The sequence below is a fragment of the Chelon labrosus genome, assembly GCF_963514085.1.
Source record: "Chelon labrosus genome assembly, chromosome: 9".
Taxonomy (NCBI): domain Eukaryota; kingdom Metazoa; phylum Chordata; class Actinopteri; order Mugiliformes; family Mugilidae; genus Chelon; species Chelon labrosus.
In genome coordinates, this window is record NC_140359.1 from 15,322,052 (window position 1) to 15,341,373 (window position 19,322).

Consider the following 19,322-nt stretch of genomic DNA (forward strand, 5'->3'; position numbering starts at 1 on the left):
ACTGGTGAAATGCTTGTCAGGAGCCATTAAGTTTGAATACAGAATTAGACCTGACTGACAAGATATCATGTTGCTGATGTCCACTGGTTTTCGCTAAAGGGGATTTAGTCTACGACTTCCTACAGCGAGCATTTGCATTCACATACACAGGCCTCCAGATTACGGTTTGTCGTCGTATGGAAAATTGCTTGTGTTCGTTCTATTTTCTGTCGCGATATCCGTGTTGAAAGGTGGACGTGGAATCAGCCACAGCGGGGACTACTTCTGCGGCCGTCCTCTCCCAGCATTTATACAGACACGGTGACAGAAGCAACATCAACATCATGAGCTCCTCTCTGTCACGATGAGCTGTATAATCCTCCTGGGGGTGTTTGCCCTTTTGGTAAGTGGGGGTTGGCGGACAGTGTTGGTAGCAGGGGTCCGATTAAGACAGCAGGGTAGGAGGGCGCTGTCAAAGAACGGAGGAAAGAGTTTTTACATTTCCAAGATTTGTGGAAATGCTGTATTCTTGTAGTCCCAGCTTCTCATAACTCAGTAGTAGTGACAAATACAAGATATGCATTATGTGTAAGATGGAGCTGAGAGTGAAAAGCTACACTTTGTACTCTCAGGGGCTTTGCTGCTGCAGAATTCATTTGTCTGTGATCACCTGTAGCAAATTTTTAATACATATCACTCACATCTGACTTTCTGATTTATGCTTCCAGAGGTTGGGACGGCTGAAGCTACCGTCCAACTAATTTACACCGACTTTTTAGAAATTAATATCAGCAGTTCCCAATACATTTGACCTGTGAACCCTCAAAACTAAATAATATTTACTTGTCACTGGTTGTAAAGGAATATTTAGACTATTATTCCTCACTAGAATGATCTTAAGTGTTCTGAAGAGGTAAAATTAACCCAAACAAGACCAGTTTACAGACTTTGTGAGGCTGTGCTTTGGAACAGTTTGGCAGATGTGCGCTGATCAGCCACAACATTAAAACCACTCACAGTTGAAGTGAATAACATTGACCATCCTGTGACAATTCAATGTTCTGCTGGGAAACTTTTGGCATTCGTGTGGATGTTACTTAGACATGTACCACCCACCTTGACCAGACCAGGCACCACCACCCCGTAGCAATGACACTCCTTGATGGCAGCAGCAATTCCCTGCAGGATACAGCCTGACACAGACACGCACACGAAAATGGTTTAGGATCAACTCAAAAAACATGAAGAACAGCGCAAGGTGTTGACCTGGCCACCAGTTTCACTAGATCCTAAAGTGATCAAGTATCTGTGGGATGCACTGGAACAAGCCTGATTCACAGAGGCCCCTCCCCTCAACCCATAGGACCCAAAGGCCCCCACTCAAAACATTTTGTTGCCAGACACCACAGGACACCCTCAGAAGGCCCATGTCCATTCTCTGACAAGTCACAACTGTTTTGGTTGTACAATGTTAGGAAGGTGGTCATAATGTTGTGGCTGGTCAGTGTTTGCCGTCTCAGTTTGGGATGTCAGCGTGCCAGTAATTGCTAACTAGCATTTAACACAATGTTCAACCGAAGCTGATGGGAATATCATTTTAAAATTATTAAATGGCAAATAGTGCTAAAACTCTCCTGCAGATGTGATCTGACTACCAAGAATGTCTGCTTAAAATTTCCAAAAGATGTTGAAATGTTTCTTGGTTGACTGATCAACGAGACTGACATGAGACCAATCTGCATGACTAGAAAGGCAAATGTTAGAGGGAGGTCTCAAAAATGATTAATTTTATTTTATTTTATTGCTTTCTTGGCCTGTTCATCATCTCATGACAGCTCAGATTCATTTTGTGACTCTCCGTGGGGCCACCCCCGAACCTTTCCTCAACTTAGACAAAATATTTCAAATGAGGTTTCCACCTGGCTCATCTGTTTGGTCTAGCACAGGGCTTCTTTCATGTTTATAAATGGGCCCACAGTGTATAGACCTGCTTGAGCTGTATTATAATAAACATCTGAAACACATGACACAGAGCAACCACGGTCCACGTCCCAGTTTCCATCACGGCATTGTATCATGTCATAGTATTGATCCTGTAATTGATCCTGTGAAGTTGAGGGCACCTGCAACATACTCTGTCATCCCTCAGTGCCAGGAGCGCTGTTGTTTAATTGCAGGCTAAGGCGCTGGTTTTTCATGTTGCCTTTGAAAAGCCTCATTGATTTTTATACCACCCTTCATCCTTGCTGTGCTCCGTTTTAAGAGCAAATCCCTTGTGTCGAAGTTGCCTAGAATGTAAAAGTATGAAATCTGTCAGCGCTTTTCACAAGGCTTCCAGGTGCTATCCAGACACGTTAACACTCGGTTAAAAGAAGTGAGTCTTCTATTTCTTTTTATTTTTTTTTTATGTTTAAACAGAAGAAGTAAGAGGGGAGGCTGTGCTGCATTCTGCCTGTCTCTGTCTCACATGGGACCAGTTGAATGTGAGAGAGTGTTGTTACACACTCTGATCTGATGGTTAAGGCTGTATTGCTTTTGTGGGTGAAAGGAAAAAAAAGGATATTTCAGTATTTTGGGACGGTTTTGCACCGTTTTACTAATTTCGATATCAAAGAGGAGCTATTTTAAGCCTTTTGGTTTATGATATATATGGCTCTTATACAAGAAATGCTTTCTACTTTAAGAAATCTTTGCAGTAAATTATAAAATAATCTGAATCCAATAATCCAAGCAGGAATGTTTAAACTGCAGTTTAAATACTGGAACAGAAATATATTCAGTACACGAGGGTCTATATAGAACAAAAACATCCTAAATGAAATTTGATTTGCATTAATTTGAGAACCAGCTTATCTAACATTCATACTTTGAACTTGCTTTGAATTCGAAATAGGTTCTCATCATTTCCTCGGGATTGCAGCCAATTTATTGGATTTCTTTTTTTTTTTTTCCTCAGAGGCAGCGGGAGGAGGATGATCTCAAAATGTTATCACATGACACTGCGTGATTGATGGACCATTAAAATGTCAGCCAGATGTACTTAAAACCACAGCTTTTAGGTTGATAAATCATGGCACAAATGGATACATAAAGCTGTTAGAAACAAATATTCCCATCTAGAGCTATCTGCAGTCAGATAGTAATGGATGTTCTAGCTAAAGGTCTGTCTGTCTCGCTGTATGCTTCTTTCTTCCTGCTCCTCTCCCTCTCTCGGTGGATCTCTGGACCGCGCTGCAGTCATGTAATTACAACGGGACAGGTAGGAGTGTTCATATTTCATCTGCTGCATTCACGATAACATCTAATAATCCGAAAGCGTTGCAAAATTGGTATCTCGTTGCTCATGCATTATGAATGAGCCACTGATTGCTTTTTTGCATAGATTAGCAATCATTTCACAGAAATCTTTCTTATAAAAATGTGCCAGGAGGGTTCTATCTCTTTTTCTGAAGAGTTGAGTTGCTACATCCTGCTGCTTTTTAAGATAAGACCGATCAGGTGATACCACTTCTCCCCCTTGCCCCTCTGCTCCTTCTCTTGCTCTCTGATTTATTTCTCTATGCATATCATCATGGGGGGGATAAGTGTAATTTTCAGCCCACTTTGCAACTGATTGCTCACTTAGTGAATATATTCAGCATCTGCAGTGTTATTGTGTTTGGAGCCAAGTGGCTAAGTACCACTGAGATTCTTTGGCGTCAAAGTAAACATTTGCAGACTCCAGAAGTGCATCGAGAGACGCGAGTCTTCTCCGTCAAAGCTCTGTGATTGTGTGCCGTACGTACGGATTTCAGTGACCTCTGGTTGTTCTGATCGGCATAATAAATAAGGGACTTGTGTGGTTTAGTGGTTAGGGAAATAGGCCGGTGACCGGGTCTGAGCGCGCAGTTCCAGTTGAGGTTCGCGCTTGTGTCTGTTTCCTGTCAGGCAAATAATGTGTTTCACAGTCACAATGATCTACTGCATCATCCAGTGAAATGTCAAGTCAAACGTAGTTCACAGAACACTTTAGCTTTAGTTTTATAAGCAGTCCCTCTCTTGTTTCTATGCCGACATAAAAGCTTTAGTGGCATTTTTAAATAAAGCTTCAGTTCGATGATTTCATACGTTTAGACTCAAAGTTTAGCTCTGCGTTGTCGCTGACTGAATATTGAAAGTAAAGTGTCAACAATATGTGCATGAGGTGTATGCATGTGTGGATGCCTGCGCTGTGTCTCCCATCCCATTGTAACCCCTGGCCTTTGCCCCCTTCCCCCAGATGGGCAGACTCTCAGCCAAGGCCCTGTGGAGGTTGGTGCCCTCTGCCTGACAGCCCGTCACTGTGCTATAGTGGTGATTTTTTTCTGCAGGAGATGGTGTCTGATTGGGAGCAGTGTGTGAATAGCCCTGTCACACTCGATAAGCCAGCAAGACGACCTGTGACGGGGACATATGGCATGTTTGACAGGGAGAGAGGGTGCGAATCGCACTGAATGATAAAATGGTGTTTTTCCCCCTTCGGCAATGTCATGCTTTCAGGCAAGCGTGTGGACCATCGCTCACTCAAGCGGCTGACTCCGGCCTCCTTGTGACATCTCCTTCAAGGTCCCGGGTTTCTCTGCCTTGCGCCTGGCCAATTCTGACACTGCGAGCTTTTGCTGCTCACAGCTGCTCCGTTAGCTTGTCGATGCGGGGAACATAATTGGATATCAGTTTAGTTTAGTGATGCAGACTCGGAAATTCATCTTAAGAGCCTGCTCGTCAGAGCTCCTCTTAAAGCGCTCTGGCACTGCAGCCCTTCATCCTGTCTCTTCTCAGCCTGTCACACGCCTCACACTGTTGATTAATACACACACACAGTCTCATCAGACGACTCTAATTGATGGGTTCAGCCTCCTCGGGACCCTGATTTATTTAAAGGGCCATGCGCACCAAGGAAAAGAGAAGAAGAAGAAAGGGGGAAGGAGACGAGCAGGCCTGGATTTAAGTGTGTCGGGGAAATTATTGAGTTGAACTGCACGCCTCTCATCCTAACTGTCAGCCGGGTCTTGACTTCTGGTGTTGCAGCCTCAACTCCTATCCTGTCAAGTGTCACATTGTCAGTGTTTGTGGCCGTGACAGACAGCCCAGGTGTCACACTCAGGCTTCAGTGCACCATCAGGCACCTCTGCTCGGGTCCCTAGTGGCTCACAGTCAGAGAGACAGCACAGTCCAATAACCCCTCTCAAACCCAGCATGTCTCGCTCCCTGGGGAGTCCCCTGTGGAGTTTACTCTCTGTCCATTGGGCCAGAACTTAAGAACTCTGCCAATAGTCACATGATCCTGCTTTCACTCTGAATGCTAATTATAACACACCAACTGCTACAGTTCTGCCATAATAACAACCGTTTCTGCAGCTTCTTTCTCTAAACACAACTAAAGTCTTGTCCCTAAATTCATTGATTGTTCATGATGACGAGGACAGAAGCTTGGTGTCATTTGATTTTAAAACGGCAGGTTTAATTAGATTAATGTTAGGTGAACTTGTTATAAGCTGTCGCCTTGATAAATGTTTTTATAATGAAAATGATCAAATGAGACTGTTGTGGTGAACCCTTAGAAAAATACCCTCTGCAATCCTTTATAGTGTCTTTGAGCTTTCCTGTTATGGTTTTACGGCCTGTAACCTCATTTTTGTGTTTCACTCTGTGCCCCTTTTTGACCGCAGCACGCAGCTGCTTTTAGTAAAATACTCTAAACGGCTGAAAGGAATGTAAATATTGGGCTTACAATACTCAGGGGACACAACAGGGCCTCCAAATGAATGCATACGTCGCTGCAAATCTAGCGGATATATGCAATGCTAACGAGTTCATTATAACAACTTGAATGGTGATGAAAATGCCAGTATTGTGTTCACAGCTTTTCTGCATCATCATGCATCAAGTGGTCAAAAATCTGTTGTCGAGTTTTCTGAAAAGACGAGCAAAATCCTTTTCTGGTTTTGAGCTTAGATCCGTTCTGACTTTACGGTTTGTTGTGGGTAACACTTCTGACCATCTTCCTGTGATCTTATCATGTTAGAGGTTTCTTTCATCCAAACTAGCAAAAGTAATTATTGGAAGTTTTGTTTATTCACACACACATTGCGTTAGTTAGTATATTTGCTGTAGTTGTGGCGTTGAGCAGATGCAGATTTTTTTCTTAATATTTTCTGCTACTTTGGACCACAACATTAAATCCATTTATCTATACTTTATCGGCATCTAAATATTTTTTATATGAAACCTTAAATCAACTTCTATGGTCTGTTGTTGTGCTAAAACACTACATCAGTAATAATACTCTAGTAACAAGTTATGTTATGGTTATAAAATTTAAAGCATTGTGTTTTTTTCCAGGAGACAAGTTGGTGTCCGTACTTAAATTGAAATCCTTAAAAATCTTTTATCATTGACAGTGATAGAAAATTCTCTGCTTTGAATTAACCAGAATATTTAACATGTGACATTTTGCACACTCAAAACTAATCAGTAAAATTTCAACCATTTCACCTAAGCCTGTTATTCACTAGGAAAAAAAAAACAGCATAGTTATATATCTTAATTTGTAAAAGAGAAAAAGGCTAAATGGCTCTGGCTCCCTGTGTGGGTTTCAAATGTTTAATGGTGTTGTATAATTCAGTCGCAGTTTGCCCTTCAGTTCCCGCATATCCATAAATTGTGTTGACATTTTTCCATTTCTCAGAAATGCTGTCTCTGCCTGTGTGAATACTTTGTGACAGCGGCTGTTCCACTGGACACAAACTGAGCAGAGAAAAGGCAGGACCTTCGCTCATTGACCCTGCATCAGATTATTTTTGTTCTGGATTCTATCAATAAGGATTGAGTGGCAGGCTATCCTCTCATACAGCCCCTACGCCGAATGCTCAGTCAGTCTCGGCCTTGCAGCGACAGATGACCTCAGAGTTGTGATTGTCCTGCTGCATTGCTATCAGAGGACAAGAGGGGGTCTTTATCATCAGCTGCGCATTAGTGTTGTGCCCTCTCTGTGCGGTGATTGTTTGTTAATCAGCAGATAGGGTCCTTGGTAGTAAAAGAAACTTTAGTCAAGCATCTATTTTAAGGATTTGGTCATGTTTTATTTTATGCATTTCCATAGAAGATGATAGGGATAGCTGGCACTACAACAATAGTCATAAATATGCATTGGGCTTTGTGAAACACTACAAACACCAAAGTGGTCATTTTGCATGATTGCGTTCACTTACAGTAGGATTATACTGCAGGGGGCAATTTGAAAAGAAAGAAAAAAAAAACAGAATCAACTGTTGGATTAACAAACAAGTCTGGGACCGTTATCAAAGAAAGGATTTTGCAAGAACAGGAAACAAACAAGACACTTTTGATCCAAAAAAATAGAGGCGTGTAACTCACAAAGGCTGTTTATTAATGTGGAGGAGGTTTTTTTTTTTTTAAGTACTTTTCTCTCTTGCTGTTCATTTTTAAAGATGTGATAATGAATGAAATAAAATGGCTTTAACAGTTCAACAAATTACAACTAATTTCCGTTTTAAGCGGGGAATGATTTAACACTTGCAGATTTCCCTTTTAAGGTGTTTGGTTCTAACTGCGTTGCCAGATGACTTTTCCTTGCCTGGGTTTTCATGTACTTGTGATCTCTTGAATTAAATGTGTCACAAGAAGAAAAGAAAAAAACTGAAAATGAACACTGAAGTATTTAGTGCTCATCTGTAGTCATGAGGGCATCGGCACTGATGAGCGTGGTCAGGGTCACAACACTTAACTCTCCAAAGGAGGACCAGTGCTTGTAATCACATAATATGTATGATCTCTCATTCAAGTGGAGCCGACATCCAGCAAATGCAAATGATTTCAGGGACTTATAGCTCTGAGAGTTTTGCTCTTTGTATGGTTGTTATGATGTAGAGCATCATTCCTTTATGCAAAGCATGCCAAATGCAGAGTGTTACGCTCAGGCTGGAAGAATTCTTGATAAAATATTGGCTATTATTTTTTAGCAAAGCGTGTGGACGGGTTACGATGCAGTAGATGTTTAATTTTCCTGCGTTTTGCAGTTCAGAAACCGAACCCAGTGGGATCATACAGGAGCTGCAGTCCCTCTCTGCACTGCCTCTCCCCCCTCTGTAATTAAGAACAACATTTTGTGTTAGATTATAGGGAGACCCATCGTGCCATGGAACTGGTCTGCCTGATTAATAAAAGGCAGCTAATTTCAGTGGAGGAAGGCAGCGCTCCAAAATGGCTCCTAATTACACATTAGGAGTGTGAAAGGCTCCTGCCGCTCCGGCCTCAATCCTCCACCCAACCCGCAACCCCTCCCCAGCCGGGGTGCATGTGCTGGCCCACCAGCACATTAACGCCGCTCCCAGGAGTGCCTAATTCCAGCCAACCCGTTGGCACAATCAGTGGCAGATGTCAGGAATCGAAGATGATGAATTATGAATATCCCGGAGATGTGGATAGGATACCGGCGTTGGGGGGAAAAAGATTCCTTTTTTTCTGTGCCATTTTGGGCAGTCAAATAAGCAGGCTGATACAGGAGGAGTGTGCAGTGGTTAGAGTGATTGATTTCTGTTTGTCATTATAAATGGGGTCCGACTGAAATTGGATGTTTTAGCGAAGTCGTCAAGGACTTTATGAGTTGGAGGGGCTGTCTGGCAGCGTAGGGAGTGTGATAGCAGTAATGACTTCCTCTTCTCCCTCCCCTGGGTGGTCAGCTCAAGGGCTCAGGCAGCTGGGAATGATGTCCCGGAGAGGGCAACACGAACCTCTCAGTGCGCAGCATTTGCATGGCTACATGATTACAGCTGAAATGGAGGAGGTGTGGTGAGGGTAGGGCTGGGGGTGGAAGGTGGTGACAGTAACAGCTGCAGAGAAGAGGACAGGAAATGGAGAGCATTTGTTTTTGTTGCCATTGAAACGTATCCACAGAGGCATGATGGGAATGTTTTTATAAAAATGAACCTCGGCATCAGTGCATAGTAAAACAGTAATTCATATAATTTAATTTCTGTAATCAAACAGGGCCCCATAACAACTTTTAATAAAGTTTTAATAAAGACTTGAACTGAGCTTATTTTCAGTAGAATGTCATTCAGCATAAATCAGATGTATTGGTTTTAAGCAGCAGGCCGAATGCTTAAAGAAGCTGACCTTTAGAGATATCCTTTACCTATGAATAAAGGAGAAGCGTTGGACACTATCTGCTGCATCCGGGGACCTTGAAACACGCTGATGGAATCAGATTCCTTGTCAAAACAGATGTCAAACTGATGCCGTGGTCTATTACTGACTGACGAGCCGACTGATGAGCTGGCTGCGGATGTGTGAGCCTACACCTGGACATCTGTGGGAGGTCACAACCATGGTGAGATCTGAGCCCGGGGCAGGCTGCCAGGCCAGACTTCACCTTGCCGCTTCCAGTGAGCCCACAGTACATTTCCTCAGCCTTCCTGCCATTCATCACAACACCATGACGGGCAAATTCATCTGAGCAGGAAAGAGGAGCTAATCCTCTATATCTGAGACAGTGATAGACTTTCTGCTCCACAGGACTGCTGCAGGACCAATGAAATTTAGCCTAAAACTGCTGTGGGGGTTCACAGGAAATTGCCCTTGCCAATCACACGCAGCAACCCGGTGCTGTATCACAAGCCTCAAATTTAATGTCAGTCTAACCAGCATCTGTTCATTTACACAGAACCTTTTTTCGTGGTGGAACTGTATCCATCTCAGATTTCCAGTGCAGCGTTATTGCTTTTTCCAACATAATGTCAAGAATAATGCAAAATAAATAAATAAAAAAATAAAATCAAATGTTTTGAATCCATAATTCAGGACATTAGAGGTAAACAGTAACCCTATGTCCATAGTAGAGGATCAAGTATATATTATTTTAGATCTCTCCAACTCTCTATGTGGCTGTATTGATGTAATTTCAACCCATTTTCCTGATGAGTGCCTCAGTTCTGACGCCCACACAGCTTCTCATAATCGCAGCGGTCAGCATATAAGTGGGCTCTCCACCAGCAACTCAGCAATATTGAAAAGTGAAAATCTATTCATCAACATGTTTTTCCGTTAACTACATCTGAATGCAGAGTGGAATCCCCAATAGGGTTGAGTCATTACTTTCAGTAAAAAAAAAAAAAAAACTCCATTAAATAAGAGTGAACACAAAGCTGTCCCCCACATGCTTCCTCTACTTTTCCCCCGAGCTGCAGTCCCTCCTGCTGTCTCTCAGAGCTCTGGGTTTCAGGAACACTAATACTGTCTGCCAGTTCAGTTCTACATAGATTTGTGAGGAGACCAGGGGTGATCATTTCTTCCCCTTTTTTTCCCTCCCCTCAGGTGACACTTTGAAATATATTTTGTGTGCCCTTTCACTTCAGACGAGCTCAGTGTGGAGGAAGCCCAGAGGAGACTAATGAGAGAGCGCAGGGGTATGGCTCCGTCTGCCTCCATGCCTCATTTTTCTTGATTTCAGCCGCTCCAGTGTCGGCATGGGCTCCTGCTGGTCAGGTGATGGCGGTGCCAGCTGGTGCATCCAGCTCGGACGGACAGCGATTCATTTCCCCCAGCTGGTGATTTATGGCACGGCAAAGCAGAGAGAAGCTGGTGTGCATGGCACCAGGCCGCCTGAGTTAGTGCACTGTCCGGCCCCGTCATGCTTTACCACACAGCGGGCTGGACTGCCTAATTTACGCTGGCAGACAGTCACATATATCACACCCAGTCTGGCCAATGAAGATTGGTGGTGTTTGAAAGGGTCTGTATACACAGTCGATTTTACCCACGTGTTACTCCGTGGCCAGCTTTGCACCAAGGAATATTGCTTTTCTTTTTCTCTCCTTCTTTGTCTGTTTGATCCTTAATGCTTCATTTCTTCACTTCTTTTTGTTCTCTCTCATCTCTATCTTTCTCTGTTGCCTCCTCTCTCAGTGTGTGGACTTAATGTGAAGTGACTGTGTTGGAGGGAGGCCCTCTCTCACTGGACCAGCTCCTGAGGACTGTGCCCTTCTGTTGAGGGAAACTGGGGGAGGTCACAGTAGGTAGCTCCCTCGAGCCATGGCGTATTAATGCTTGGACTGACCTCGGTGATAAGAAGGAAGCTTCAGGCGCATGTTTGATTCATGAGTCTATCCTCAGTGGGCCCTGGGGGGCTTTTTCCACTGCTGTCCTTTTACTGGCGGTGTGGAGGGTTGCTGCAGGGGAGATCAGTCCTGTCTGTCACAGAGAGGTTGGGGCATGATAAAGGCACAGGGCTGAGAGTGGGCCAGACCGCACAGATCGGCCCCTGTGTCGGACACAAGCGATGACTTAATGGTGGGTGGTGACGTGACAGCCAAGTGTTGAGGGGTATTAAAACGGATACCAGCAATGGGACCTGACATCACGCGCGCCTCACCTGCCTGGAGGAGGGTTGTGTTCAGGTGTGGAATGAGAAAGTGACTTGAAGGGCACTTCTGCCACTTTAAACTTTTTTTGTGTGTGTGTGTGTGTCTGCATTTTACATTTCCTGCCATTTCAAAAATATTGGAAGTGTCTGAGGGCTGGCAAAAAGGAGTTAGATGGCTCAGATTGGGAGGGAGATGGGGTTTGTGGGAATAAGCCGACACAGTTTCAGTTCCAGCACATATCTCCAAATTACATCCTCTGGAGTTTGGTTAGGGATTACTCCTGTCTAATCCTGACAAATGCTTCAGAGTGAGACACGTCTCTGACACAACAGAGCAACTACACAGCCTGAGATGACCATGGTGATTGGTTTAAATAATTTCAGCATACAGGACGTACGCTTTCGTAACAGAAAAACAGCATGTGCTGCAAGGACAATTTGAACACCTTGATCAGTGCATTTAAAATGGTCAAAAGGATTTTCTGCACACTAAATGGTCAGTGAAACATTTAGGATGTGAGTAATGCGAGTATTCAGGCCATGGTTGCATGCCTTTATAAGAAACGTTTTTCTAAAAGCCCAGATCTGGGTAATTACAGTGCACACACAGAGAGAGAGGGAGGCACATCCTTGAATAACAGTATCTTGCCAGACACTTCAGAGCTCCTAATGCCAGCTGTTTGAATATGGCTATGTAATACATAATCCTGATTTGTGTTCCTTTCAGTCACCAAAAGATCTGTACATGCCTCAAAGAAACTTGTCAAGGCTTTTCAGCGCACATTGCCTTCTCACAATCAAGTCGATGCTTGTCAACCGTACTGCTATCAAAATAGTCACAGTGGGGAGGGGCAATCCACTTTTCACACATCCCATTGCTGTCACCTCCTTCTGCCCATCACTAATCTTTAAAAGCTATTTGCAGTTTTAATATAGATCTCAAATCCCGTTTCCCTTTCACTCTGCCACTCATGCACACACACACACACTCATTGTTCTTCTTTTGTGGTTTGCTGGAGAGCTGGGCTTGGTGGGTAGAGCGAGCCTTCTCATTCCTCTATGCGTTCCCATGGTCTTGCTTTTGTTTTAGCTAAGCTGGTGCCCCCGGATTAAAGGGAAAATAATCCTTCTTTCATTGTTGTTTTTGTTTTGGAAACCTGCTGAAAAGCGATCTGTTGATTTTTCTCTCATCTTTCACATATTAAGTTTAAATTGAACGATGAAAGGAGAATTTGCTGGTAATGTCTGTTTATGTTGGTGCACGCTGCGGCAGGGGCAGCGCTGTTTTTTCAGGTGATTTCGTTTGAGCGCCGTCGAGTGAAGGAGCTCCACAGCCTTTTCCAATTTTACAACGTGTAATGCACATTCGCTGTGAAATGTCCTGTATGTTTAATTCATACCGTCTCTGATTCATATCCACTTGAATTATTGTCTGGCCCAGCAGCCAAGCTACCCATTTGTGTCAGATGGCAGACTAATGGTGATATTAATGAAGTCATTGCTTTAGTCAGAAAATCAATAGTCACTCGAAGCAGTCAATGCAAGCGAGTGGGCTTGAACGGTGACCTAGTTCCCATGTAATGACAGCTCCTAACCCATTCTGTATTGTTTGATGCTTGCAACATCTGCTACCTTACTGCCGTACAATCATATTTATGCAACAAAACACACTGGAATACAATGCACAGCAGCGCAGGCTATATGAGGAGGAATTGGGGCAGCTGTAATTTCTTTGTTTGTATGTCACAATCAACACCGCCGAGCAAAACGGAATTTGCTGATGCTTCACACAACTCCTAATAGCGATATTATTCCAGATCATTAGCGGTGAAAAACAGCTCCAAGAAACATCAACTGAAGTCTTCTTTTTAGCCACAGAAGGCAGGGGCCAAGTGGGGCCAGGAGGTTAACCTGGGTTTGGTATTAAACACGCCGGCTGTTATTGTTTGGCCTTTTGAGTCTGTAAAAGACCCAGGAGCGTTAAGAGTTTGAGTGGGGCCACGCAGAGGTCAGCAGACCAATGCGGAGAAGGTGAGGGGGCCTGTTTTCCAGCTCTGGTTCCTGCTTACAGAAGCAGCCCTGCGCCTCACTGACATCAGTCAAAACTCATGACTGTGTTATAACTGTGTTCTGTTGTGCGCCCTGAGATGAATAGGCTCTGCATTCAGGCTAACAAAGAGTCTTGGCATGCATACAGGAGCAGGAAGTGGGAATTCTAATGCTGCTTTATCATGGGCAATAAAAGAAGACAATATGAGCTGTCCCCTCTGAACTGGTTTAGCGAACGCTCGCATCCCTATCTCCCGTGGAGGGACACTCCCTGCAAGTTGTTTCATGCAGAAGATATTTATTCGCTTTTTTTTTTTTCCTTTCTCCCCAAAGTGGCTTACAATGGCACGAGTGCATATGTGTTGCAGCACTGATAGCTCCAGTCACAATCAGTCACTGTAAATGCAGCAGTGTGTTAACGGTATCCCTGGAGCAACCATACAACAGTCACATTTTTCCTAACAAGACAATTATCTCTTTACACTCATGTACCAATTACTTTGAGCTAAATTGATTTTTGTAATAAATGGTTCTGAATGTCAACTTTTTTTTTTTTCCATAGCAGGAAAAACACAGCTGTTACTAATGGCATTAACAATAACTCTGTTTCACTCAAGTGTCCCAGTAAACCAGCAGCCTGCTCACTCATAGGACCCTGAAAGCAACACAGCTAAGTGGAATTCATCATTGTGCTTTTACTTTTTTACACTTTTCATTTACTCTTGTGCTTTTCCAAATGTGATATAACGTCTTTCATAAAAAAGATAAATAAAAAAATAAGATCACTTGAGATGTGCAATCAAATTAGCCTTTCAAATCTGCCGAACATGTCGGGCTAAACTCATGAGCGCTGAGATGTGGCGGCTGCAAAGGTCATAGCATATGATTCACATTGTTTTCAAACTCGGTGAATCCTCAGCCCTGCGTGGCCGCGTCTGAATTTATTATACGTCTCTCGTCAAAATGTTATTCAGCTCTTTCAAGTCAAGGTCTTTGTTCAGCTGATATAATGCAACAAATACAAATCTATGTTTTACAATAAATGTAGTAATAATGAGTAAATGTCTGCCAACTTGAAGCTCAAATCTTTTCTTTAGCTGACGGTCAAAATTTGAAGTCTTAAAAATGGTTATGATTGGTGTTTCTAACTGTCTCTGTCTATGGATGTCTATTGCACCAACATTCATTCTGCAGTCTGAGTTTCGCAAACACCATTTTAAGGCCTTTCTACACAAAGACACTATAGAACATTTCATCAGTGTATTACGTATGTATATGAGCGTGGCTTGAATAGCCACATTTGGTGGAGACCAGTGAATGCTGTTGCTCAAAACTGAAGGTCTACTCTAAGAACACTTACTTTAAAATGTGAAGAGCTTAATAATAATGATTGTTTGCGCACAAAAGGGCCATTATCTGTGTCTGTGGGGCTAACTGTAGAGCCGTGATGCGAGTCAGCATCTCTTCTGTGGGCTGTAGAGCAGATGCAACTAAAATGCTGTTACCAGAGACAGCCGGGTCCTCGGGCTAAGCTCAAATACCCAAATGCCAAACCCCCCCATTCCCACCTCCTCACCCCTTCAGCAAAACTTCCACATTTTAATCCAATAGTGTGCACAGAGCTCAGGGAAATGATATTTAGGAGACAATGAGTGCCCTGCAGAGAAAAAGAAGGGAGGGGGATTAGAGTGTGTCTCTGAAGTGGCTTTGACTCCCCTACTGATGGAGAGTAATTAAAGCAGCCTACTGTGTTGTCGATGTAGCTAAAGGGGGATAATAATGAAACATCACAGCTCATAGAACTTGGCCCCGCAGCACCATATTTTGGCCTCAAGCCCTGATTAGGAGCACAGTCACTATGTAGGTTGTTTCTAGACTTAATACTTCATAAGCACTCACACCAACACGGTATTGCATTCAAATGTTTCGGTTTTGTTAGGTACATGTGGTATGAATTTACAGTTAGAAAGTTGCTGAAGGGATCGGCAACTCTGATCAGATGGTACACGAAGGTACAGACTGTCTGTCTCCACTGGGCTGTGAGGATGTCAGTTAAAACGGACCGTTATCTAATGTCGCTATTTCCTCGCAGGCCAATAACAAACAAAACTATGTAAAGTCTGTGAATCATCCTCATCGCCTGACTCTTCTTATCTTCCGTTAAGATAATCTGGCAAACTCTAAATGCCACTGCTTGCATCTTGAAACATGTCAGTGTGCTCAGCAAAGTGTATCTTTGGTACAGCATGGAATAAAATGGATGAGTGACTTACACGTAGTGTCCAGGCTCTGAGCTTCAGTGTCAGCCAACACCTGCGCTCTCCTGTCTGCTGTCTGCAGGTTACGCAGGGTCACATCAGCTGTAGGTCCACTTTTGACATTTTTACTGAAACCCAAAGAAAGATTACAGCCATCAAACAGCTGCCTGCTGAAGTGACCCTGTATTACTGCGATGATAATGTTTTTTCTCAGGGTATTGAACCACTCTGGGTGCCATTATGTGTTGTCCAGCATTAGACATTCATTTTGTGTTTTTTTTTTTTTATCTTATTGTTTATGAAATATAAACTGATTATCCTGTGCTTAGGGTTTAGCTAAACATAAATGCTACAGTAACACTGAATTATTTAAATTCAGCACTTTTTTCCTAATTCCTATGAATAATTAATAATTTGTCATTGCAGCCACAAGTAATCAAGTGTAAATAAATCTAAATTAAAACAGTGGTCGGACGCCGGTGATAATAAATAGGCAAACTAGACAAACAGCTATACTTTGGGTTGTGAAGCTATCTGTTAGATTTCCTGAACTTAAATAAACTCGGCAACATTTAATTTAATTTCAGCGGAGCACAATATTCCGAGTGTAAGTTTGAAATCCATATAAAATCTGTTCATTACATTTATTCTAATGTATTCAGCCGTAGTGCTGTGTTTTGTGTTTTGGCTTATCCCAGAGAATAAATCCTTATATTCCATATTCATCAGGATCAAATGCTGATCATATCTGTACTTTTGTCTTTGTTGTTTTGCTTTTTCAAGTTGGGAATAAATGAACTACAATATAGTACACTCCTTGCATCACTTGTAATACTGAATACAACGTATAAAAAGAGCAAAATCATGAAAAATGCAGAAAAAAAATTACTTGATTTAAGATGAAAGTAGTTTCATAATGGCAGGGTCAACCCCTGATAAGCATGTCGAATTTAGGGCATTGTTTTTCATTTCTTTTATGCATTCTTTGTTGTTTGTTTGTCTGAGATTCTTCCCCTGCTTCTATCATTACTAAAGCTCAAGGTTGCAGGTTTAATACATCTGAGCTATTTCTCATCCTTAGTTTCTGCAAAACATTTGCAGAAGATGGTATCATGCTTTACTACGCATGTAAAGCCACCTACTTTGGTAAGTGAATGACTAGCTTGTATTGGTAGAGGTAGACTTCTGACTTTGCAGGTTAGTTATCGCATGTTACGTGAGTCGAAAATGGTGCTGCAGGTTTTTTGTCGCGATACACAGTTGTCTTAAGATCGTTAGAGGTTTGTTTCGGGGAAGAGGTCACAGCTATAGAAAGGAAGGACTGTGATAGAGCTCAGCTGGCCCAGACACGTGTGGATAATGGATCATTCTTTATTCCCAGTCCCATGCGTTTGCCCAAGTCAGGGTCTATAGAGCAAGGGTGAAGGAGTCAGCAGATGTTAAATTAAGCATGGAGTGAATACATAATGAGCTATTAAGGCAAGAAAACATGTCCTTAATATCATGGTACTTTGTACACAGATCCAAAATGGTCAAAGGACATTATCTCTATTATTCAAAGCCTGTGGTGGTCCTGGCACGAAGGAGGATATGTCGAGAGAATATTTTGAGGAGGCCAATTCTTTTGCATTTTGAATTTTGGATTTCAGCATTTAGGTCAAACTTTACCTCGGGTCTTGCAACCATCTGCTCCTGGGATGCAGGCCAAGGCCACAGGGCAGGGTTCTGGCTCCATCAGCATCAATAAAGAGGCCTTGTAGAGCTCAGTATATGCCTGTGATGTGCCCTCTTCAAACCCTGTGTTTCAGGTGTTTTCTCTTTTTAGCTGCATCCTCCAGGGAGCCAGCTTTAAAATGGATGATTGCCTGCGACCGTCGCATTAAAAGCATTAATCCCGCTCTTATCAAGCAGGGAATGATGAATTAGGAGCGTCAGCTCTGGGCTCACCTTTGTTGTCATTTGAACAGAATCAAAGCTTTAAATCACAGGGCTGCACCTGGTAATAGGAGGGGGGTGGCGTTCTAATACTGTGTGTGACAGAGCCGCGCTGCTTCCAGCTGATTTAATAACTCCAGAAGGAGGGGGTGGCACTGGGCTAAATGAAAATTTGAGCAAGGTTTTAAAATATATGATTGCGGGATGAAATGGCAGTTGCCCTCATTTCTCTCTGCTTAGTGTTCTTTTTACATGCTGTGTGGTACAAGTGAGCAGAATTTGAAATGTCATTGTCAGACCAGTTTTAATAAGATTTAAAACAATACAGCACTTTTTGGGTTCATTGTACGATATTTGCTCTCTGTTTTCCAAAGGCAAAAATGAACTGAAGTTCTGTTTTAAAAATCAGACTAAGTTGTTGATTTTATCGGCCCGTCTCACCAGCGAAGGCCAAACGTTCTGTTACGAGGTACGCTATAGCATCTGTCGGTACAGGGGCAGAAAACATGCTCAACCAGGCTTAGGACTTCCACTCCTGCAAGTGCTGAACTGCTGCAACACAATTTGCAACTTACATCAATGGCTGATCTTGTAACACACAGTACTGATCTGAACGGAAATGTTCATAATTTTTACTGACTGCTTGCTTTGATTTTGAGGTGGGGGGTGTACAGCGATTGAACATAACAAAACACATCGACCCTGGCTTTTATATGTGTGCATGTTCGCATAATTTAATGAAACTGAATTGTTTATAAGCAGCGTTTAAGCAGCTAACCTCTTTTCTTGTTTATAGTGTTGCTGTGTAGTTATGATAAAAAAAAGAGCATGGAATTAATCAACTGCTTTAATAAGAAACAACAATGTAACACTGTTATTAAAATTATTTTACCATGCTCATTTCAGAAAATTCCCACATCAAAGCAGCTCATTACATTTTGTTAATTAGACATAGAATAATTGACCCTTACTTCAAAAAGTAGGAAAATGAGAATAGGTTTCTGTTCATTGAAATATGGGCTAGGCTTGAATAGCCTAGTCTTTCCTGCAACATCTGAGGCAGCTAAAGGTGATTTTCCACTTTTTAAATTATATTATTATTCCCCTGTTCCCATCTTCCATACTCTTCTTATTTTTTCCCCCTTTTATTCCCCGGCTCTGTCATTTCTTTTTCTGAACACCCACAAGGTCTGTAAAGCACTTAGCCAGCTCAATCCATATCCTTCAAGTAGCATGGAGACTGCTCTCCTTGGAGTCTGTAAATACTGCAGAGAAATATGTGAAAAGACAGTTATGTTGCACTGAATATTAATGGCTCTTCGAGTGCTTGCCCCTCGGTAAACAGAAGGATTGAGTTGACATGTACCCAAAGACATAATTTAAATCTGGGGAGGTCACAGGAAACATTAGCAAATTATCTACCCAATGCCTTCCAAGATCTCCTGGCAGATAATGGAAAAGCCAATCTATTTGGCTGATCGGTATCTTATCGGAATAGGCCCGAGAAAAGCTCACAGTAATTTCACTTGATATGATAGAAGATTTCCCTTCACTTTGAGATTAGGTTTGCCTCAGGGGTCTGCGCTATAATTGTAAGCCTCTAACAAGGTGAAACATTTGTGGAATTCACAACTATATTTTTCATGAAACATGCAAAGAAAGGGCGGCGCTGAGGAGTGAGGTGTGTTTGCGGGAATAAA